General features: G+C 46.0%; 1 pseudogene; it reads right to left on the reverse strand.

Moving 5' to 3' along the window:
* Positions 1 to 8,455: 8,455 nt before the first annotated feature.
* LOC126065451 (protein DGCR6-like) lies at positions 8,456 to 22,550 on the reverse strand (annotated as a pseudogene).
* Between the last annotated feature and the right edge of the window lie 2,878 nt (positions 22,551 to 25,428).

A 25,428-nucleotide genomic window follows, 5' to 3' on the forward strand; every position in this document is an offset into this window, starting at 1 on the left:
TTAGGAAAGATACTTTGTACGATTTGTCTTTTCAAATTTGTTGAAATTTGTTTCGTGACCTAGCACATGGTCTATCATGGAGAATGATCTGTGTGCAATGTAGAAGAATGTGTATTGTTCTGTGGTTGAGTGGAGTGTTCTATATATGTTAGGTCTGGTTGGTTTATTGTATTGCTCAAATCCTCAATTTCTGTACTAATCTTCTTTCTAGACGTTCTGTTCATTATTGAAAATGGTGTATTGAAGTCTCCAACAATTATTATAAAACTGTCTATTACTCCCTTCGGAAACACTGGTGGCGTAGTGGTTAAGTGCTACAGCTGCTAACCAAAGGGTCGGCAGTTCCTATCTGCCAGGCGCTCCTTGGAAACTCTATAGGGCAGTTCTTCTCTCTCCTATAGGGTCGCTATGAGTTGGAATTGACTCGACGGCACAGGGTTTTTTTTTTTTGTTTGTTTTATTACTCCCTTCAGTTCTGTCACTATTTGCTTCGTATATTTTGGGGCTCTTTTGAGTTTTTAACGGTAAATGCATAAATATATATAAATTTATCTTCTTGACGAATCGACCAATATATTATTGATAATGTCATTCTTTGTCTCTCATAATAGATTTTAACTTAACATCTATTCGGTCTAATATCAATATAGCCATCCCAGCTCTCTTTTGGTTACTGTTTGCGTGGATTATTATTTTCTATCCTTTCACTTTCAGTATGTTTGTGTCTTTGGGCCTAAGATGTGTATCTTGTAGATAGCATAGAGATGGGCCTTGTATTTTTTCTTAAATCTATTTTACCACTCTCTGCCTTTTGAGTGGATCATTTAATCCATTTACCTTTAAGGTAATTACCAATAAAAAGGACTTTTATCATGTGCCCTATAAGATAAACTTACACTTAAAAAAAAATGTGTCATTATAAAGCATGAAGGATATAACAATTAGAATTAAGTAAGAATACCTTAAACTTTGCCCTTATACTTTCCCATGTGATTACCTTTAATGAAGATCTTTCTGTGTATGACTTCAAGTTACTTTCTGGTGCCTTTTCTTTTCCATCTGAAGAACTGCCTTTAGCATTTCTTGCAGGGCAGGTCTTGTTGTAATGAACTACATAAACTTTTGTTTATCTGGGAATGTCTTAATTTTACTCGCATTTTTGAAGGACGGTTTTACTGAATAAAGAATTCTTGGTTGACAGTTCTTTTCTTTCAAACTTTTAATATGTTATTCCATTGCTTTCCAGCTTCCAAGGTTTCTGAGGAGAAATCAGCAGTCTTATGTGACAATTTGCTTCTCTCTTGCTGTTTTCAGGATGCTCTCTTAATCTTTGAATTTCAAGAGTTTAATTAGAATGTGTCTTGGTGTGGATCTCTTTGGGTTTATTCTACTTGAAAGTCATTGAGGTTCTTGGATTTGTAGGTTTCATGTTCGTCGTCACATTTGGGAAATTTGCTACAATTATTTCTTCAAAATTTATTCTGTCTCTTTCTTCTATAAGATTCCCGTGATGCGTACACTGGTTCGCTTGACGATGGCCCAAAATTCCATTTAGGTTTATTTTCTTTTTTCTCCTGTTGCTCTTGAGACTCAGTAATTTAGATTGCCTTGTCCTCTAGTTCACTGATTCTTTCTTCTGCCAACTCAAATCTGTTAAGATCTGCTAATGTATTTATTTTATTTTAATTATTGTATTTTTCAGTTCCAATATCTGGTTATTTTTTATGGTTTCTATCTCTTTATCATCTTATAGCAACCCTATAGGAGAGAGTAGAGCTGCCCGATAGAGTTTCCAAGGAGCGCCTGGCGGATTCGAACTGCTGAACTCTTGGTTAGTAGCCGTAGCACTTAACCACTACGCCACCAGGGTTTCTATGAGTTGGAATCAACTCGATGGCAGTGGGTTTCTCTCTTTATTGAAATTCTTATTTTGTTTTCTGATTTCCTTCAATTCACTGCTAGAGATTTTTTAGTTCTTTGTGCATATATAATATTGTTGCGTTAAAGCTCTCTATTCTCCCAATTATCCAGGATGCAATAGAGCCGACTTCTGTCTCTCTGTATTGCTCTTTTGATTGGGCCATCCATTTCTGCTTTTTGTATTCCTTGTTATTTTTTTGTTGAAACTGGGACATTTGAATATTATAACGTAGTAAGTTTGAAATTCACATTTTTCTCCTTCCATACGAATTGCAATTTTTTTTGTTTGTTTTCCCCCCAAATGTTGAAGACTGTAATAGTCCATGTGTTCAGCTGCCTCCTCTATTATCAAAGAGACTCCCCTCCTAGATGTGCATCAATATCAAGGACTCTGATCCAGAGCCTGAGTCATCCTAGTGTTTTGAAGGAGATTTTCTTGTACTTCAGGGAAAAAACAAACAGCAGAATACAAAGAAAAAATCTGGCTCTCCCATGGCTCAGTGATTGTTGTTATTACTTGATGTAGGCTGCACTTGACTGTTTAGTGAACTTCCCAAGCTAAGTTTTACAAAGTGCACGTTCCAGTTCTATTATCTGTTCAGTCAGTGGCCTTACTGATTCCACCAGTAGGCACATTGGCCCTCTGAGTATGCTGGGAGGGACAAGCTGCTTCTCCCAAAGGGCCAACCCAAATCTCCACAGTTATTTGAACCTGTCTTTCACGGCACCACCAGACCAACCCTTCTGTGCAACCCCAAAATCTTGTGGGGAAAATTCCCCACTGCTCACTCTAGCACCAGCCAGCCTCTCTAGGAACACAGGCCACCATCCTCACCTACCTGGTGGGTGTGGGGAATGGGGGATGGTAGCCGATTGGCACATGTGGTTTACCTAGGAAAGATCAGCAGCTTATCCCCTCATTAAGTACTTCCCTGGTTGATTTAAGTGTCTGATCTATTTCCAGAGTCCCCATATAGTTCAAATTGCTCTTTCCTGGGCATTACATGATTTGGTGGAGGGAAACACATTTAGAACTTCTTTATGTGCCATTTTTCATAACTGCTTTCTTTTTAGAGTTCTAACTTTTGTGAGAAACTCTCACACCAGCCCTTCTCCTTTGGCTCTTAGAAGCTTGTTTCCTTCAATTATGCTAATTATTCCCTGATGATTCAGGGCCTTATTACAGCCCATGACATTGCTCCCTTCTTTGCCCCAGTTCCTCCCAGAAGGCTGGCTATTTTGGGAGGATAATGTCTCCTCAGTCCTTCAGGCAGCCCTCAGGAAGTTATGAAGAATCATACACAAAAGCCTACCAGCAAAAGCTGTCTATTCCCCACACTCCTGGGCCAAAGAGAAACACAGTTTTCAGTTTACAAACTGCTGCACTGGGTCTGTCATATCCCCTACTGCCATGTAGGCAGGAAAGGGCAAGATTATATATAATAGACTTTCCTACCATCGACTCTTGCCTTATTTTTGGTTCAGCATTTCCTGGACGCTATAACCCTCTACCTTTTTCTAGAATTCAGAGTAGTGGTTCCACCACATTACTTTTTTATTTTCATTTTTAATGGGGGAATGGCAGCATTCTGCTGCCTATGCTGCCGCTTGCATTTCGCCTTTCACTCCAATCTAATGTTAGAAAAAATCAAAACTCAAAAAAAGTTAAAGCATAAGGATCATTCTGAGCAGTTATTCTGTATGTATATAAGGAGACCATTCTGATTGCAGAAAAAAAGCAAATGGCTCAAAGTCTGGTATGAAGCTTATAATGAGAAGAGGGGAGAGAAGAATACCATTGGCTAATCTTAATATGATTGGTTGAATCCTGCCCTACCCCCTTTACTGAGATCAACTGATACTAAGATACTTCTGGCCTGGCTGCCAAGAATTTGGCCCTCTATACACCTACAAAAACCCTAGTGGTATAGTGGTTAAGTACTATGGCTGCTAACCAAAAGGTCGGAAGTTTAAACCCACCAGGCACTCCTTGGAAACTCTATGGGGGCAGTTCTAGTGTGTCTACAGAGTTGATATGAGTCATTATCAACTCTGTGGCAATAGGTTTGATTCACCTACAGCCATGATACTTTTTGATATCTAAATTAAGACAGCCTACAGTCTCTAGGGTGGCTATGGGTCAGAACTGACTCAATGTGCAGTCAGTTGAAGTGTGTCACAGGAGGTCTGGTTGGTCCTAGATGGTTTTACTCACGGCTTGGGCAACAAAGGCAACTGCACCTTGTGCCCAGCCTCTAGCAGGCCAGCCTAGGCTCATCACATGGTGGTCAAGGTTCCAGAAGCACTGGGAGAGGGCAAGCTTCTGCTCACATCATGTTTCTCTTGTCCTGTTGGCCAAAGGAATTCACAAGGTCAAACCCAGATACCTGTAGAGAAAGACTCACTCTGCAATTTGATGACCCACAGTCACGTGACAGAGGAGTATGGACACTGCCAAGGGAGGGCCATCTGTGCAGGCTACCACACAACCACCCTTGCCACAGTCTGAGACTCATTCAGCAAGACAACAGCAGCTGTCATGGGGTTCACCAGAGCAGAGACTAGGGCCCCTTTAGCCTGAGTGGCCCTGTTATTGGAGCCTAGCCCTGAGGCAAGGAGGGAAAGGGTCCCGTGGGGTATCCCTAATAGAGGTCCAGGGGGAGACAATCCTTAGTACTCTAAGATGTTGGGGTGGGGCTGGAGGAGCCGTGAGTCAGCGAGGATCACAGGGAGGTGGGTGTAGCAGGTGGGAGAGAGTGAGGGAGTTGCCTGGGGGGTGATGAGGAGAGGAGGACCAAGGCTAAACATGCCCCTGGGTTGGGGGGTGGAAGACTGGGCTCCAGAGTACTGTACAGATATGCTGAGTCTGGATACATGCATATAGGACTGGAGATTAATACGTGGGGCTATCAATATATAGGTGTTTCACACTTGGGAATTTTTATAAGATCCTCCGAGTGGAGGAGTGAAGACAGAAGGGTGCCAGAGTTGGGGGTCCACACCCCAAAATAGGAGCAGCACTGTCCAGTAGAAATAACGTGAGCCACATTTGTAAGTTTAAATTGCCTAGCAGCCATGTTAAAAAAGATGAAATTCCAATAATACGTTTTATTTAATCCAATACATCCAAATATTATGTATTCAGTATCTTAAGAGAGTAGTGAGCAGTGCTGCCCTCCCTTTAATGCTGAGCCCTTGAACCTGGTGTGTGCCGGGGCCTGCAACATCTCAGTTCAGAGCAGCTGTGGTGCTCAGTGGCTGCCGCTGGCAATGCACAGCTCTGGAGCCTGGGCGGAGCAGAAACTGGCAAACGTGAGGCTAAGTAAAACCCTAGAGGGGCATGAGCAGAGGGAGCATGGTGACAGGTTAAGTGGGCAGCCAGTGGAAGCTGAAGAGACTCCCTGGTTAGGGGGTCAAGGACCCTGGGGCAGGTGGCTGGATGGGTGTGCCTCCAGGTCCCTGGAGATCATGTAACACCTGATAAGGAAGGCAGAGGCAGGAGGGGGACAGGCTGGGAGAGGAGGGACCCTTGCTGGCCATGGGTCATACCCCTTAGCTGTCCCATCCATCAGAATGCAGCTGCAGCTGACACAGGCCTTCCTCAGGGAGAAACTGCCCAGGAGAGAGGGGACATCCAGAGGGTTTCCTGCCAGGAAGGACAGAGCCTACCTCCCTGGCCCCCAACCTACAGGGGAAGAAGGCTGGAGTGTTGTAGATGGGGGTGTCTGTGGGGCGGCAGGAGGGATTTGGGGCTAAGACAAGGAACCCTGTCACCTACTCCAGTGGGCAGTGTCCTGGGGCTACCCCTGGTCCCCTCATTACCTACTGGCCTCTAAGTACATGGCCTCACCTGCTCACAGGATGGGGTAGCTGGGCATGCATCCCGCCGAATGCCCAGGTGTGCACTGGACAGCTGCTGGGCATGTGTGACCCTATCAGCTTCCTGCAGGGTGAGCAAGGCCCTAACTGGTGGTGGGGTGGCGGGACAGGATGTCAGCATGCTCATAGGGAACTGGGCTCACTGTATCCACCTAAGCATGTGCAGATCAGGCAGTCTTCCTCGTGTACAAGTCTGTGCCCTATGGCCCAGTGATGGAGGTGCTGTCCTACCTGTCCCACTGTGCCGTGGAAAAGAGTGGCATCAGGAAGAGTGTCCAGCGGGAGTGGGAGCGGCAGCTGCTGTGGCAGGGGCTCATACTAAGACTCTGCATGGGCAACTTTTTCTATCGCTCAGCCTAAAGCCCCGCGGAGGACCCCACCTGTCATCAAGGCTGCCAGACTTAACTTCTAGACTCCTCCCTACCAGCTGTGCCCCAGGCTCCATGGGCCAACGCCAGGCACTGCTTTCACCCTCTGGAACTGTGTGCTCCTAAGGCCCTCAGGCCAGGGCAGTAGTTTTGGGTTAGGGCCTGGGGTGCAGCTTTCCTTTCAGCTCTCCCACCACACCCATGTGCCCCAGCACCAACATGAAGTAACCTGTGTGTACCCAAGACTGAAAGACCCATTGGAGGTGGGGCCAGGTGGTCAGAACTGCCCTCAGGGCCCCACTCCCTGCCCTGGGGTGTGGGCACTCAGATTTGGCAAGTTTTTTTTATACCTGAGACAGCCATTGTGTCCCTCACATCCTCTGTCAGGGTGTGACCTGCATACCCTGAACCTCATGGGCTAGCCAGTGGCCAGGCCTGAGGAAGTCATTCTGGTCAATAAACCACTATTTCTACAGCTGTGCCCCACGACTGTGTGTCCGTGGCCTGCTTTCCTGTGGTGTCTGTCCTCACATGGGTCAGCTCGAGGCAGCACAGTGAGAGAGGCTCAGAGGGTCCCCAAAAAGTTCCACCTTCAGGCCTAGCCTCCCGGCATCATCTGCTCTGGAGGTCAGGCCTATGGTAGGCGGGTGGGTGGGGCAAGGCCTGCCAGCACCTCCCTCAGTCTGCAGTGCAGACCCAGCCTCCTCTTGCCCCCTCCATAACCCACCAGGCCCCCCTCCCCTGGCCAGGGCAAGAGCAGTGTCCTTATGCTTCCAGGGCGGGCCCAGGAGCTTTCCCCATCCTTCCCCACTTTCTCTCCCTGACCCTTCCTGCTGCTCAGCTGCCTTCACTCCAGCAGCCCCAGTGACACACACTGGGCAGCTGCTGCTCCAGCAGGCCACTGAATAGGTCTAGGACTGCCACCAGCTCCCTGCCCTCATGCCACCTGGCCTTTTCCTGCCCTCTCCACCAGCCCCACACAGAGGTTAGATGTGGACCTTGGGCCCTGGGGCTCAGACGGGAGGACCTGCATGGTCACTGGTAGTGACAGTGCTGTGGGACCAGAGCTGGGGAAGGGAAGACCAGGAGGCTGGAGCAGGAACAGGCACACAGGTGCAGGAGGAGGGGAGTCCCAGGCAGTAGCCTTTGGAGCAACATAGCTGCACTGAGTGGGGTCTGTGCCCAGCACCATTCTCAGTTGGCTCCTCCATAGGCCACAGAGCCACCAGGTGAGGGCTCTACTTGGCCCCAGTCATGGCAGGTACCACGTGGCTGTCACAGAAACAAAGTACAGGTCACACTGAGGAGTCTTTATTTCTCCGGGACACATAGGGCTAGGGCCTTAGAACCTCTTGCACAAAGGCTGCAGATGCCAATGGAGGGACCAAGATCAGAACAAGAACAAAGCCCGGTGCTTGGTCAAGGTTGGGAAAATGCCCAGTGGAGTGAGAAGGTGCTAGAACCTCCAGCCTCCACTCAGCCCTGGGGCAGACAGCAAACAGGCTATGCTCACTCTCCCTTTTACTCAGCATCCTAGCATTTGGACAGGAAAACTTAGGCAAAGATGAGTGGTAGGTACAGGCAAGTTGGGAAGAAGGGGGCCAGACGTCAGGAAGATGAGCTCAATGCTGCCTGCGGCAACAGTGGAACAAGGCTGCCCTCCCAGCCAGGTTGGGCAGTGGTTGACTGGTAGAGATCCCACGTGGTCCCAGGGCTGCCTTCCCCATCTGGCAGCCCCTCTGCTGCAGCTTCCAGATTAGTTTCAGCAGTTTCATATGCAGCACCAGCTCCTGAGGTATAGAGGGGGTCCCCTGTGAGGGCCAGAATAATACTGCACCCCTGTAGTCCCAGCAAAGGCCTCAGAGACTGCCTTTTCCCAAGGACTCAGAAGGAGGAACTAGGGCCTAGAGGGTGCCAGGAAGTGAGACGACTGGGCTGACTTCTGGGTGAAGGGGCAGAACCTAGGCTACATACACCCCACAATATGGCCTGCAGTTGCCCTGGCTCAGTGTATACGGAGGTACACGCTGAAAAGGAACGGAGGGCTGGGCCCAGGGTAGGTAGGAACGTCCCTGTGGCCAGCAGGCTCACCCCCTTGTGCTCAGAGGCTGGGACAGAGCCCCCTCCTGGAGTCTCAATTCAATCCCCCGTCCCCCACACAAACCCTAGGCCTGAATTCTCAGCGACCAGCCATAAATTCCCAGTTGGAATCGAGCCTTTGGGACCAGCATCACCTAAGGAAGCTGACCTGCGGGTTCGTGGTAACGTAGAAGCCAGTGATACTCGCCTTCTCCAGTGTGCTCTGCTGGTCCACCACTATCCAGTCCAGCTCCAAGACAACCTTCTCGTCCATAGTTCACCGCTCCTCCCGGATCCAATGCTCCACTGCCTGCCACAACGAGGGCACCTGAGGGCAGTTCTGGGGCACTCAGCCCTCCACCCACCTATGCCGCCAACACTCACTGCTACCTTCTTCCCCAGCCCTCTGGCCTAACTGGCACCAGCCCTGAGATTACCAATGGTGGCCCTAACCACCTCTAGGCCTCTTCCTCTGTCCTCAGCCACACTAAAGAAGGGCTGCACAGTGGCCTGCCCTCCTCACACTCTCCTCTGTCCTGTAGGTGACTCCTGCCAGGTGTTCTTCTGGTGCTGATCCATGGCTTGGGCCACCTCCTCTGGGCTTTCCTGCACTCCCTGGCTACCTCACACACATTTCTGTGGGCTACCTGCCCTCCTCTCTGTCCGTTATATACCAGTCTCCAGGTTGACCTGGAGATCCCTAGGTGCAGGAAGCTGTGTGACTTAAGGGCCTGGCACTGGTCAGACGGAAACAGAACTGGGAGTCAGCAGGCAGGGGTGGATGGGCCTCTGCCTGACTGGCCCTGTCACCACCCCACTTTTGCCCTTGCACCCTCGAGGCTACTGGGGAGGTAGGTGTGGAGGAGGTCTGGGCCTGCCACATCATGCCCTCACATTAATACCTGCTCTGCTATGTGCTCTGTGCATGGCCCCGGCCCAACATGATCCACTCTTTGGAGGAGCAGGGAAATCACAGACAGGTCCTCTTCTCCACCCTGTCCCATGCCCTCACCCCACATGGGATCTTGCATGCTGTACCCGACAGTAAAGGGCCACGGACTCACCAGCCTTCAGCTGCCTGTCCCAGGATACACCCAGTGTAGCCATCCAGGTCTGAAGCCACCCGTAGTACCTCCACTGCGGCCCAGTCAGCACAGCCCATGTGGTGCCCATGAGAAGGGGCCAGGCCCTGGTGACTCAGCCTTACTCATTACCTCCAGCTCACACTGCTGTGCCACCTGGAGCAAGGGCTGGTTTTGGGGCTGGCAGGTCTGTTGTGCCTCCTCATGCTTCTGTAGCAGAGCCTGTGTGAGCACTGGGGAGGGAAGGGAGGGACCCTCAGCAGGTGGTGGGGACGGGGGCAGGCCCAGGGCATGCCTCACTCCTCCATGCCCACCCACGCTGTCCAGGCCCCAGCATTACATTACAGAGCAGCCGGGCCAGAGGGGAAGATGGGAAGCCCAGGGGGAAGTAGGCAGGCACTTCCTGTACCAGAAAGGTGGCTAGAGTTCTGGCCCACACCAGCCCCCAGGCCGCCCTCACCTGGGGCAGTGCCCTTCCCCAGAGGGACAGAGGTTACCGGGGGAGGGGGGACAGGCCAGCGGTCGTAGGCCAGGCTCAGAAGACTAAGGGAGTGGGAGGAGGCACACCAGGAGAAAGGCTGTAGTCTGGAGGCTTCCTCGCTCAGATGGCCACAGGCCAACCATTCCATCATTCACAGGTACCCACAGAGATGCCCAGAGACCACCATCCCAGGCAAAAACCTGGAAAACAAGGAGGAAAGATGGGTCACTGGGCAGGGTAGCGGGCAGCTGCCGCCCACTAAGGGGTGTGGTTATGCTGCTCTTCAGGAGGGGCACAGCCGTCCCTGCCCCCCGCCCACAGCTCCCAGTCCCCTCACAGCAGCCAGAGCACAGGGATGGGCAAGGACCCTGAGTGGCCCAAGGATGGGTGCTGGAGAACCCACCACCTCACACTGCATGTGCATGCCAGGCCTGCCGGAATCCTGACTGCACACCTGGGCAGTGAGACAAAACAGGAGAGAGAGAGACTCTGCAGTAACAGGAAAAGCAAACCTCTGATAAAAATCATCACTCAAATGAAGACGACGCAGCCTTGATAAACAAGATGGAGACGCTACCCCGGATGACAAGGCAATTCGCCAGAATAAAAATGATGGCAAGAAAACCCCAAGGTAAGAGCACATGGAACCTTTAGGTCGTATGAGCCGAGAGAGGCTCAGTGCTGGGGAATCTGTGTTGCTCAGAGAGGGATTTACCACACAATGCTCCCATGGTCCCCGCTAAACTGTGTCAGACACAGACTTGTGCACAATTGTCCAGTCTAACAGGAATAGACAGAAGAGAAAGGTTTCATGGGATGAAGAGAAACCACCAAGAAAAGAGAATATGGAAGATCATGAGCCAGAGCCCCAGACCCATAAGCGTCAAACAGCTAAATCTCTGTGGTACAGAGGGGTCCTCAACTGTTAGAAAACACAAAACCCGACACTCTGGTCCTGGGAAGACACCGCAACTTACAGCTGTTCTTGGGAGGGTCTGTGGGATCTCACTGCCAGCAGCCTGGCACTTACCGTGCCCACAGCCTCCACTTCCTTTTTCTTGGCATTCTGTGCACACTTCAACTACATTTATCACATTAAATGTGTTTTAAACCAAGAGCCACCCTCAAGACATCTCCATACACAGGGACAAGAGACTCCTGGTTGATACTTTAGCTGCTAATCAGAAGATCAGCAGTTTGTGTCCACCCAGAGATGTCTTGGAAGAAAGGCCTGGTGATCAATTTAGATACTTTCAAAAATCAGCCACTTAAGACCCTATGGAACACAGGTCTTCTCTGATACAGATGGGGTTGCCATGAGTTGAAATAGACTTGACAGCAACTGGTACTGGTAGGTATGGTTACCTGGTTACAGTGTATACAATAAAGAGGCAAAATGAAAGGAAACAGACAAATACAGGGACACTTCAGCTGCTTTGCTCCATTTATCAAATGTTGCCACGAAGCCCAGGTCAATTCCCACTTTCCACTGGCTAAGCAACCAAAAGGTAAGAAGAGAGCTGCACCTGCTTCTGGGGTAGAAGGGACTTAGTAATGACGAAGCAATGCAAAGATAGCCATTCACCACCAGCTAAATCAGCTAGGAGGAAAAGGCACTTGCCTACTGCAAAACCAAACCCATTGCTGTTGACTCAATTCTGACTCATAGTGACCCTATAAGACAGAGTAGAGCTGCCCCATAGGGCTTCCAATTGAGCACCTGGTAGATTTGAACTGCCAAGCTTTTGGATAGCAGCTAAACTCTTAACCACTACTCCACCAGGGTTTCCTGTCTATGGCTGCAGCACCAAAAACATGCCCAAGCTTTCTGAAGGACAAAGAATGAGGTGTACAGAGAGTTTTTAAAGGGGAACCAGGGCTCCATGGAGAAATGGCAATTCCAAGGACAAGAAGATGTGTGCATGAATGAACACCTTCCCATATCAGAAAGTGAGGAAGTACTCAAAGAACGATGGGGACACATCCAAAGGACAGGGAGCCACCTGATATTCTCTCCTGGTCACACATGGTACAACTTGAGCATTAAAAAGGATAATCAGAGGCGTGGCCAAGATGGCTAACTAGGTAGACGATACCACGGATCCCTCTGGCAACAAAGACTCAGAAAAACAAGTGAATCAATCACATACATGGCAATCTACGAACCCTGACCATCAAACAGTGAACTAAGGATTTGACCTGAGTGACAGGGGAGCGAAAAGCCGCATGCTGAAGCGGCGGCTGCTTCTGCAACTGGCGTCGCACGCCACAGCCTCGAGCCCTTGCAGTTCCCTGGTGCCAGAGTGGTTGGGCTGATCACGGCTTACTGAGACGGGGCAAGCATGGGACGCAGCCTTAACCCCTAGCCCCCTGGAGTAACCTCAGCAGAGACTAAGCCAGCGCAAGCAGGCTGCACACTGACGTGGTTGACAGGAGAATGAGAGACCACAGGGAAGCAGCGACTGTTTTTAAAGTCTGGAGCCAGCGTCCCAGTCAGAAAACCTTGGTGCTGGGCTTTGGACTAAGAATAGAGGTGCAGATCATGGCTTCCTGAGATGGCTCAAGCACGGGACGCAGCCCTAACCCCCTGGAGTAACCTTGGCCAGAAACCCAGCAAGCACACACAGGGTGCACACTGACGCGGCTGAGAGAAGTAGAAACCACAGGGAAGCAGCAACTGGTTTTCGAGCCTGGAGCACAGTGTCCCAGCCAGAAATCCTTGGCACTGGGCTTTGGACTAGGAGTGGAGAAGCTGATCATGGCTTCCTGAGACAGCAGAAGCACAGGACAGCAGCCCTGACTCTTGGGGGCAATCTAGACCCAGCCAGCTCACACAGGCTACACGCCCCTCTGGAATATCAGATAAAACAGTCTTCACCAAGCAAGGTAAGTAACTTTGTCTAGATTGCTGGTTACTCCCTCCTATCTATCTGGTCCCTCCCCTCCCTGCCCTGGGCGGCTTCATTAACATTGGAACTTCCTGGGGCAGGGAGTGAAATGCTCTGTTGGTTTTTTTTTTCTAACCCATTCTCCTGGCCTGAGAGAAGCAGCATTTAACAATCTTGGGGGGGCGGGGGGAGGAATCCATTCCCTGACTTCCCTAAACTGGAATAATAATATAGAACCAGCTCCAGCCAAGCAAAAGAGATCCACAGGCTTTGGCTTTCATCCATACAGGGAACCAGGTGGCTATTATAATGTAAAGGCAATTCTGATAGAGATCTGACTATAATTGTTTTAGCAAAGCAGTGGAAAGACAAGTTTTGGAGGTCTGATATTTCTCTACCTGTTAAACAGACCCCTCACTGATCCACAGCAGGGAACTGAGGGCTGAAGCTCCACCCAAACCACCTAGCCACCTGCTAAAGGGGTCTGAGGATAGTGATGCCTACCAATCTTTAGAGGTACAAACATTGGGTGCCTAAGGTACAGCTGCAGAGCCCACCCACCAAAATGCTCTAGGAATAGAGACACTCCTACCTCACTGGCACGTGGGGGAAGGCTGTCAGCATCCTGCCCTCCTTGGAGTGTGACCCCTGCCGCTACTAGAATCTGGTGCATACAACCATCACCACTACTCCTCTAAGTTAATAGGTGACAGCCTACACCACACACTAGGTGACCCACAATCAGGACACCTAAGCTGATTCTATTCAAGAATAGTGAATGGACTCATAGGCTCATATATCTGGTAACAGCTCAAAATAGCTGGTAATAGGACAGAAGTGAGTCAAAGGTACAACAATCAAGACAGTGCAATCTAGTAGCCCAGCTGGGAATACTGAAACAAAACAAAACAAGAAGATAAGACTCAGTGAGCAAATATAAAATAAATTATTACAATATCTTATAGATGGCTCAGAGACACAGGTCGATTATCAAATCACATAAAGAAGCAGACCATGATTGCTTCTACGAATCCCCAAATTAAAGAATCAAAATCTTTCCAAAATGAAGATACAATCCTGGAATTGCCAGATGTAGAATACAAAAAACTAATATACAGAATGCTTCAAGACAACAGGGATGACCTCAGAAATGAAATAAGGCAATCTACAGAAAAAGCCAAGCAACACACTGCTAAAGCAGTTGAAGAAATCAAAAAGATTATTCAAGAACATAGTGGAAAAATTAAAAAGCTACAAGAATCCATAGAGAGACAGCAATCAGAAATCCAAAAGATTAACAATAAAATTACAGATTTAGACAACTCAACAGGAAGTCAGAGGAGCAGAATCGAGGAACTGGAATGCAGAGTGGAGGAGGTAGAGGATAAGGCAATTGACACCAATGCAGTTGAAGAAAATTCAGATAAAAGAATTTTAAAAAATGAAGAAACCCTAAGAATCATGTGAGAATCTACCAAGAAGAATAACTTTTTTGTGACTGGAGTTCCAGAACTGGGGGGATAACAGAAAATAGAGAGAGAACAGTTGAAGATCGGTTGGCAGAAAACTTCCCTGGCATTATGAAAGATGAAAGGATATCTACCCAAGCTGCTCATCGAACACCATACAAGATAGGTCCCAAAAGAAAATCACCAAGGCATATTATCATCAAACTTGCCAAAACCAAAGATTAAGACAAAATTTTAAAAGCAGCCAGGGATAAGCAAAAAGTCACCTACAAAGGAGAATCAATAAGAATAAGTTCACAGAAACTACATCATCCTGAGACCAGAAGAAATAGATGGTGCCCGGCTATAACCAATGGCTGCCCTAACACGGAACACAACAGAGAACCCCTGAGGGAGCAGGAGAGCAGTGGGATGCAGACCCGAAATTATCATAAGACCAGACTTAATGGTCTGGCTGAGACTAGAAGGACCCCAGTGGTCACGGCCCCCAGACCATCTGTTGGCCCAGGACAGGAACCATTCCCGAAGCCAACTCTTCAGGCAGGGACTGGACTGGACAACGGGATGGAGAAGGATGCTGGTGAAGAGTGAGCTTCTTGGATCAGGTGGACACTTGAGACTATGTTGGCATCTCCTGCCTGGAGGGGAGATGAGAGGACGGAGGGGGTTAGAAGCTGGCAAAATGGACACAAAAATAGAGAGTGGAGGGAGAGAGTACGCTGTCTCCTTAGGGGGAGAGTAATTGGGAGTGTGTAGCAAGGTGTATATGGGTTTTTGTGTGAGAGACTGACTTGATTTGTATACTTTCACTAAAAGCACAAAAAATTATAAAAAAAAAAAAAAGAATAAGTTCAGACTACTCGGCAGAAACCATGCAGGCAAGAAGACAATGGGATGACATATATAGAGCACTAAAGGAGAAAAACTGCTAGCCAAGAATCATATATCCAGCAAAACTCTCTCTCAAATATGAAGGTGTAATTAAGACATTTACAGATGAACACAAGCTTAGAGAATTTGCAAAAACCAAAGCTACAAGAATTACAAAAGGAAATTCTTTGGTCAGCAAATCAGTAATATCAGATACCAACACAAGATCACAGAACAGAACATCCTGATATCAACTCAAATAGGCAAATCACAAAAACAAAATAAGATTAATTTTTAAAAGAAAAAAAATGCTCAAAACAGGGAATCATTGAAGTCATTATGTAAAAGATTACAATAATCAAAAAAGAGGAACTAAATACAGGAGGCACAGATCTTCCATATGGAGAGGAAAATAAAGTGATATAGGAAGAAAGAAGTTAGGTTTTTACTTAGAAAATAGGGGTAAATATTAAGTAACCACAAAGAGGCCTAACAATTCCATACTTCAAAATAAAAACCAAGATAAACATAATGACTCAGCAAACATAAATTCAACTACTATGAAAATGAGGAACACACAATTTACAAAGAAAACTTCTCAGCACAAAAAAGTGAAAAATGAAATAGTCATTAACACACAAATAAAGGCATCAAAATGACAGCACTAAACTCATACTTATCTATAATTACACTGAAGGTAAATGGACTAAATGCACCAAAAAAGAGACAGAGAGTCTCAGACTGGATAAAAAAGCACGATCCGCCTATATGCTGCCTACAAGAGACACACCTTAGAGACACAAACTAAAACTCAAAGGATGGAAAAAAATATATCAAGCAAACAACAATCAAAAAAGAGTAGGAGTGGCAATATTAATTACTGACAAAATAGACTTTAACATTAAACCCACCACAAAGGATAAAGAAGGACACTACATAATGATTAAAGGGACAATTTACCAGGAACATATAACCATGTTAAATATTTATGCACCCAATGACAGGGCTGCAAGATACATAAAACAAACTTTAACAGAACTGAAAAGTGAGATAGACATCGCCACAATTATAGAAGGAGACTTCAACACACCACTTTTGGTGAAGGATAGGTCTTCCAGTAAGAAGCTCAATAGAGACATGGAAGATGTAATTGCTACGATCAACGAACTTGACCTCAAAGACTTATACAGAACGCTCCACCCAAAAGCTGCAAAGTATACTTTTTTTTCTAGTGCACGTGGAATATTCTCTAGAATAGATCACGTATCAGGTCATAAAACAAACCTTTGCAGAATCCAAAACATCGAAATATTACAAAGCATCTTCTCAGACCACAAGGCCAGAAAAGTAGAAATCAATAACAGAAATATCAAGGAAAAGAAATCAAACACTTGGAAACTGAACAATACCCTGCTGAAAAAAGACTGGGTTATAGAAGACATTAAGGAGGGAATAAAGAAATTCATAGAATGCAACAAGAATGAAAATACTTCCTATCAAAACCTCTGGGACACAGCAAAAGCAGTGCTCAGAGGTCAATTTATATCGATAAGCGCACACATACATAAAGAAGAGCCAAAATCAGAGAACTGTCCCTACAACTTGAACAAACAGAAACCGAGCAACAAAAGAATCCATCAGGCACCAGAAGAAAACAAATAATAAAAATTAGGGCAGAATTAAATGAATTAGAGAACAGAAAAACAAATGAAAGAATTAACAAAGCGAAAAGCTGGTTCTTTGAAAAAAATTAACAAAATTGATAAACCATTGGCCAGACTGACTAAAGAAATACAGGAAAGGAAACAAATAACCCATATAAGACATGAGATGGGCCATATCACAACAGACGCAACTGAAAGTAAAAGAATCATAACAGATTACTATGAAAACTTGTACTCTAACAAATTTGAAAACCTAGAAGTAATGGATGAATTCCTAGAAACACACTACCTACCTAAACTAACACAATCAGAAGTAGAACAACTATATAGACCCATAACAAAAAAAGAGATTGAAAAAGTAATCAAAAAACTCCCAACAAAAAAAAAAAGCCCTGGCCCGGACGGCTTCACTGCAGATCTCTACCAAACTTTCAGAGAAGAGTTAACACCACCACTACTAAAGGTATTTCAAAGCATAGAAAAGGATGGAATACTACCTAACTCATTCTATGAACCCTGCATATCCCTGATACCAAAACCAGGTAAAGAACCACAAAAAAAGAAAATTACAGACTTTTTACCCCTCATGAACATAGATGCAAAAATCCTCAACAAAATTCTAGCCAATAGAACTCAACAACATATCAAAATAATAATCCACCACGACCAAGTGGGATTTATACCAGGTATGCAAGGTTGGTTCAATGTTAGAAAAACCATTAATGTAATCCACCATATAAATAAAACAAAAGACAAAAACCAACCACATGATCTTATCAATTGATGAGGAAAAGACACTTGACAAAGTCCAACACCTATTCACGACAAAAACCCTCAGCAAAATAGGAATAGAAGGAAAATTCCTCAGCATAATAGAGGGCATTTATACAAAGCCAACACTGAGCATCAACCTAAATGGAGAGAGTCTGAAAGCATTATCTTTGAGAAGGGGAACCAGACAAGGATGCCCTTTATCACCACTCTTATTCAACATTGTGCTGGAAGTCCTAGCCAGAGCAATTAGGCTAGACAAAGAAATAAAAGGCATCCAGATTGGTAAGGAAGAAGTAAAATTATCTCTATTTGCAGATGACATGATCTTATACACAGAAAACCCTAAAGAATCCTCAGGAAAACTACTGAAACTAATAGAAGAGTTCAGCAGAGTTTCAGGTTACAAGATAAACATACAAAAATCACTTGGATTCCTCTACATCAACAAAAAGAACATCGAAGAGGAAATCACCAAATCAATACCATTCACAGTAGCCTCCAAGAAGATAAAACACTTAGGAATAAATCTTACCAAAGATGTGAAAGACCTATACAAAGAAAACTACAAGGTACCACTGCAAGAAACTAAAACAGACCTACACAAGTGGAAAAACATACCTTCCTCATGGATAGGAAGACTTAACATAGTAAAAACGTCTATTCTACCAAAAGCCATCTATACATACAATGCACTTCCAATCCAAATTCCAATGACATTTTTTAATGCGATGGAGAAACAAAGCACCAACTTCATATGGAAGGGAAAGAAGACCCGGATAAGTAAAGCATTACTGAAAAAGAAGAAAGTGGGAGGCCTCACTCTACCTGGTTTCAGAACATATTATACAGCCACCGTAGTCAAAACAGCCTGGTACTGGTACAACAACAGGCACATAGACCAATGGAACAGAATTGAGAACCCAGATATAAATCCAACCACATATGAGCAGCTGATATTTGACAAAGGCCCAGTGTCAGTTAATTGGGGAAAAGATAGTCTTTTTAACAAACGGTGCTGGCATAACTGCATATCCATTTGCAAAAAAATGAAACAGGACCCATACCTCACACCATGCACAAAAACTAACTCCAAGTGGATCAAAGACCTAAACAATAAAGACTAAAACGGTAAAGACCATGGAAGAAAAAATAGGGACAACATTAGGATCACTAATAAAAAGCATAAACAGAATACAAAACATTACTAAAAATGTCGAAGAGAAACCAGATTAACCGGGAGCTCCTAAAAATCAAACACCTATGCTCATCTAAAGACCTCACCAAAAGAGTAAAAAGACCACCTACAGACTGGGAAAAAATTTCAGCCACGACATCTCCGACCAGCGCCTGATCTCTAAAATCTAGGTGATACTGCTAAAACTCAACCACAAAAAGACAAACAACCCAATTAAAAACTGGACAAAGGATATGAACAGACACTTCTCTAAAGAAGACATTCAGGCAGCTAACAGATACATGAGGAAATGCTCTTGATCGTTAGCCATTAGAGAAATGTCACTCCAACAAGGCTGGCATTAATCCAAAAAACACAAAATAATTACTGTTGGAGAGGATGTGGAATGTAAAATGGTACAACCACTTTGGAAATCAATTTGGTGTTTCCTTAAAAAACTAGAAATAGAACTACCATATGACCCAGCAATCCCACTCCTCGGAATATAACCTAGGCACATAAGAGCCTTTACCAAACAGATATATGCAGACCCGTGTTTACTGCAGCACTGTTTACAATAGCTAAAACATGGAAGCAACCAAGGTGTCCATCAATGAATGAATGGATAAATAAATTATGGTCTATTCACACAATGGAATACTACGCATCGATAAAGAACAGTGATGAATCTGTGAAACATTTCATAACAAGGAGGAACCTGGAAGGCATTATGCTGAGTGAAATTAGTAAGTTGCAAAAGGACAAATATTGTATAAGACCAGAATTATAAGATCTTGAGAAACAGTTTAAACTAAGAAGAACACATTCTTTAGTGGTTATGAGAGGGGGGAGGGAGGGTGAGAGAGGGCTGTTTAGTGATAAGATAGTAGATAAGAACTACTTTAGGTGAAGGGAAGGACAACATTCAATACAGGGGAGGTCAGTTCAACTGGACAGGACTAAAAGCAAAGAAGTTTCCTGAATAGACTGAACGCTTCGAAGGTCAGCAAAGCAGAGGCAGGGGTTTGGGGACTGTGGCTTCAGGGGGCATCTAAGTCAATTGGCAAAATAAAATCTATTAAGAAAACATTCTGCATCCCACTTTGAAGTCTGGCATCTGGGGTCTTAAATGCTAGCAAGCGGCCATCTAAGATGCATCAATGAGTCTCAACCCACTTGGATCAAAGGAGAATGAAGAACACCAACCTTACAAGGTAATTATGAGCCCAGGAGACAGAAATGGCTACATAAACTAGAGACTACATCATCCTGAGACCGGAAGAACTAGATGGTGCCCAGTGACAACCAATGACTGCCCTTACAGGGAACACAACAGAGAACCCCTGAGGGAACAGGAGAACAGTGGGACGCAGACCCCAAATTGTCATAAAAGACCAGACTTAATGGTCTGAGACTAGAAGGACCCCAGCGGTCATGGTCCCCAAACCTTCTATTGGCCCAGGACAGGAACCATTCCTGAAGCCAACTCGTCAGAGACATGGATTGGACTGGAAAATGGGTTGGAGAGAGATGCTGATGAGGTGTGAGCTACTTGCATCAGGTGGACACTTGAGACTATGTTGGCATCTCCTGTCTAGAGGGGAGATGGGAGGGTAGAGGGGGTTAGAAACTGGCAAAATGGTCACGAAAGGAAAGACTGAAAGGAGGGAGAGGGCTGACTCATCGGGGGAGAGTAAATGGGAGTATGTAGTAAGGTGTGTATAAGTTTATATGTGAAAGACTGACTTGATTTGTAAGCTTTCACTTAAAGCACAATAGAAATTATTTTAAAAAAGGATAATCAGATATGTTCTTCAGATTTCTGAAGTGTATACATCAATAAAAAATTTTAAAAAGACAATCACCCAAAAATTTAAGGAAGAAATAAAACCAACTGTACACAATTCTTCCAGAAAACTGAAGAAAGACTTCTCAGCTCATTCTGAGGCCAACCTTACCCTGATACCCAAATCAGAGGACGAAAGAACAAGAGAACAAAATGCAGATCAATATCCTTCATAAACATAGAGGTGAAAATTCTTAAGATTTTAGCAAACTGAATCCAGCATGTAGAAAAAGGACAACATATCATGACCAGGTAGGATTTACCTAAGAATGCAGTTTATCCCAGAAATTAAAAAAAATCAACCAATGCGATTCACCATATTAACAGAAAAACCACATGATGACCTCAACAGATACAGAAAAAGGATTTAACAAAATCCAACATCCAGTCCTGATAAAAATACACTAATCCTGGGGCCAACCAATATCACCTGACCCCACAGAGAGGGGGCCCAGGATCACCTGGAGGAATTTTTGCCACAAACGTTTAATCTGGATCTAATCAGGCCTGTGAGGGCACTGGGTTTTTGGGTTTTTTAATCAGGCCTCTAGATATGCCTCCCAATTTACAGAAAATATAGATTCATGGTGAAGCATTATAATATTCTTACACATTTAGAGACGTATAGAAATATGACAAACTGTTAATGCTGAGGAAACCCTGGTGGAGTAGTGGTTAAATGCTACAGCTGCTAACCAAGAGGTCAGCAGTTCGAATCCTCCAGGCGCTCCTTGGAAACTTTACAGGGCAGTTCTACTCTGTCCTATAGGGTCGCTATGAGTCGGAATCGATTCGATGGCAGTGGGTTTGGTTTTGGTTTGGTTAATGCTGAATGCAGGTAGAAAGCATATACGTATCCATTGTATTATTTTTTCAACCTTTCTAAATGTCTGAACTTTTTTTTTTTTTTCACAATAAGTTTGGAGAAAACAAAATCAAAAGTGGGAAACCTAATGGAGCTAGGGGGCCTGCCTTACATCCCTTGCAGGAAGGGCCCCAGGGTCCCCAATATTCCTGGGTGGGGACGCCTAGGAGTTGCCAAGGCTCAAGAGGCATTGGCTGCGCTTGTGGCTCACAGGGGAAACGTCTCAGGTGTCAAAGGGAATTCCTGGGAATTCCATGCGCAGCCGGAGAGGGATGTGGCCCCAAAGGACGCGCCAGTCCTGGACAGACCATCTTCCACAGCGGGGCAGTCAAGGGCCACGCGGGCGGCAGCCACCCAGGTCTGTACCGTGGGCTGGCCGAACACCAAGGACTTGGGCCATCCTGCCTGGAGGAGGTGGGGAGCACCGCGGAGTCCGAACAAGGAGTTTCTGGACGTCGTTCTACGCGGGCAACTGACAAAACTGACGAGCCTCATCTGTCACCAAAAAAGCCCGCCGGGGGGCTCATCCCGAGAGTCGTCTTTCCCGGGGAACCCCTTGCGTGGCCCGCCGCCCCGCCCGCGCACCTCGGTGGCCGTCCTGCAGCCGCAGGCGCTGGCTGTACAGGCTCTTCTCGGTGAGGTGCTGGGTCTCCAGCAGCCCCTGCACGATCTCCAACACGCTGCCGTCGAGGAGCGCCAGGGCCAAGTCGCTGAGCGTGGTGTAGGACAGGCGCTGCTGGCAGGAGCTACGAACAGAGGGCGCGTGAGCGCGGAGGGGCCGCGGGTCGCCTCGGCCCGGCCGCCGCCCACCTCGCCCCGGGTCGTGCACCTGGGCAGCTCTTTGCAGCGCCGACGGCAGCTGGTAATGTCGCTCCTGCTGCCGGGCTCCGTCCGCCGCCTCCTCGAAGGCGCCGGGGTAGCGCTCCCTCTCGCTGGCGCCCCGCCTGCCGCCGGCCACAGCGACGCGTCGCGTCTTTTACCTCAGTCGACAGCCCGGTGCGTTCCGCCGCCCGCCCGGCCGAAGCTCGCCCCGCCCCTGCGTCATCGGGACTAACTCGCCCCGCCCCCGGCCCGCCCGCCTCGAGGCCCGCCCTCCCGCCCCGCCTCTTCCGGAAGGAGGCTGGTCCAGAAAGAGGCTCGCCCCGCCCCTACGGGGAGGTGCCCAAGGGATCCCGCCTTGTCCTTGGCCATTACCCTGCTGCCCTGCACCCGCGCCCTTGGAGTTTGGATAAAATATGCAGACCCAGCAGCCAGGTCAATTCCAGGCTAGATTCTGGCCGCCCCAAGGAGAAGGCCAGCTAGTTATTCCCGGGCAACCTAGAGGAGCAGAAGGTGCATCTCAGTCTCCAGGTGAAAGGAAGGAGAAGGGTCTGGTGGGTGGCAGGGTGTTTCATGACTGAAGGCCTACCACAGGTTTGGAAGGTTGGAGAGAGTGCAGCTTGTAGATGTCTCCTTCCCTGCAGTGAGTGATCTGGCTGTCAGTGTGTTACTGTCTACTTTAGGCTTCTGGAAAAGAAACGTAGATCCCCATTTGGTAGTGGATTTGATGTAATTGCGTTTCAGGTGTAGACAGCACATCTGTATACCGCTACTCTCATTTAACTTGCGGTTCTAGGAACATTATTTACTTGAGTTCTTAGATCATTGCATTGAAAGGCTGAGCAGCCCATTGCATATCTTGATGTTCGCCTACGTGGCATCGTCCTTCAAGGTGACAGGTTGTCCTCATTATACATGTGAGCACAGAGGCTCAGATGATGCCATTTACCAAGGATTCACTCAGTGCAATTAAACCCCAGATTGGATTTTTGACTCTTAGAGCTAAATAAATCCTGGTGGGTTAAAGTTTTGCATACTTAAAAAAAAAAAAAAAGAATATGTAGGTAAGTGGTAGGTTAAAGTTTTAAATATTTAAAAAAAACGAATATGTAGGTAGATTTTTTTTTATTATAAGTGGACAGAAAACCAGAATCAACAAAATGAAGAATTAGAAGTCTAGTAACATAAAATCTAAGCACCCATTTTTTTTTATCATCTGTATCACATTTCTGGTGTTATGATTAAATATTATATGTAAAGCACATGGCACGTAAGTGATAAATGATGTCTGCTGTCTTCCTTAATTGAAATTTTAATATGAATTTCATTGCTGGATGTGTTAGGAAACTAGTTTGAAATTTAGATTCATAAAATAGTTTAAAACTTTTATGTGCAACATGCAGTTAAATAGCTCTTCTTAGTACAAACTCAGACTTTAAAAACTTTAAACTACAAATAACAGCTCTCGGAGGTACCATTTTGAGGAAAACCATTTTCATACCCCAGAGCATGGACAGTCTTGGCCACTCAGGGAACAGTGTCTACATATAGTATCTAAATGCTCCTTCACAAAGTACCACCTCTCACTCAAAGATTGCTTTGTGCTGTCACTCAAATGTTGACTCTGTAGAACATTTACATTTATATGCATCTTAGAATGTAATGGTGTGAAATCCTTTTCCATTTGCTGTTAATAAAAAAGAGATGAGTCTTCTAGAATCAAAAGCCAGTTCTCATGGTTTGTCTGGGTGGCGCAAGCTGTTTGTGCTCCACTACGAACCTAAAGACTTGTGGTTCAAACCCACCTAGTGACACATCAGAAGAGAGGCCTGGCAATGTGCTTCCATAAAGATTAGAGCCAAGAAAGCCCCATGGAACAGTTCTACTCTGTAACACACGGGGTCGCCAAGAGTCAGAATTGACTCCAGGGCAACAGGTTTATTTATTTTTTTTGGTCCATTCATGCATTCCAACAGAATGCAGAAATCACTGAGCAATATCACTAGTATCACACACAAGTAGAATTTTGCTGAAGATAATTCAAAAATGGTTGCAGTAATATATCAACAGGGAGCTGCCAGAAATTCAGGCCAGATTGAGAAGATGATGTGGAATGAGGGATATCATTGCTGATGTCAGATGGATCTTGGCTGAAAGCAGAGAGAACCAGAAAGATGTTTACTTGTGTTTATTGTCTATGCAAAGACATTCGACTGTGTGGACCCCCACAAATTATGGATAACATGGTGAAGAACAGGAATTCTAGAACCTTTAACTGTGCTCATGTGGAGCCTGTACATAGACCAAGAGGCAATTATTCAAACAGAACAAGAGATACTGCATGTTTTAAAATCAGAAAAGATGTGCGTCAGTTGTATCTTTCACTAAAGTTATTCAACCTGTTTGCTGAGCAAATAATCCGAGAAGCTGGACCATATGAAGAAGAATGTGGCATCAGGATTGGAGAAAGACTCGTTAACAACCTGCGTCACGCAGATAATACAGCCTTGCTTGCGGCAAGTGAAGAGGACTTGAAGCAGTTACTGATGAAGATAAAAGAGTACAGCCTTCAGTATGGATTATACCTCAACATAAAGAAAACAAAAAGCCACACAAAATAGACAATAGATAAGTGGTAACTTTGAAGGGTAAGACAGCACACAATACTGGGAAAGTCAGCACAACTTTCCAAGGCAAGTTCATAAAAGCTTCGTAGATACAACCAAACTTCCCGAGGGACTGAATTACCGGGCTGAGGAGTAGGGACCGTGGTATCGGGGACATCTAGCTCAACTGGCATAACATAGTTTATAAAGAAAACATCTACATCCTACTTTGGTGAGTAGTGTCTGGGGTCTTAAAAGCTTGTGAGCAGCCATCTAAAATAATCCACTGGTCTCACACCATGTGGAGCTAAGGGAGAATGAAGAAAACCAAAGACACAAGGGAAATATTAGTCCAAAGGACTAATGGACCGCAACTACCACAGCCTCTACCAGACTGAGTCCAGCACAACTTGATGGTGCCTGGCTACCACTACTGACTGCTCTGACAAGGATCACCATAGACAGATCCAGAGAGAGCTAGAGAAAAATGTGGAACAAAATTCTAACTCACACAAAAAAACACCAGACTTGCTGGTCTGACAGAGACTGGAGAAACCCTGAGAGTATAGCCCACAGACACCCTTTTAACTCAGTAATGAAGTCACTCCTGAGATTGACCCTTTGTACAAATAATCTGGTCGACA

The sequence above is a fragment of the Elephas maximus genome, chromosome 22, assembly GCF_024166365.1.
Source record: "Elephas maximus indicus isolate mEleMax1 chromosome 22, mEleMax1 primary haplotype, whole genome shotgun sequence".
Classification (NCBI taxonomy): Eukaryota; Metazoa; Chordata; class Mammalia; order Proboscidea; family Elephantidae; genus Elephas; species Elephas maximus.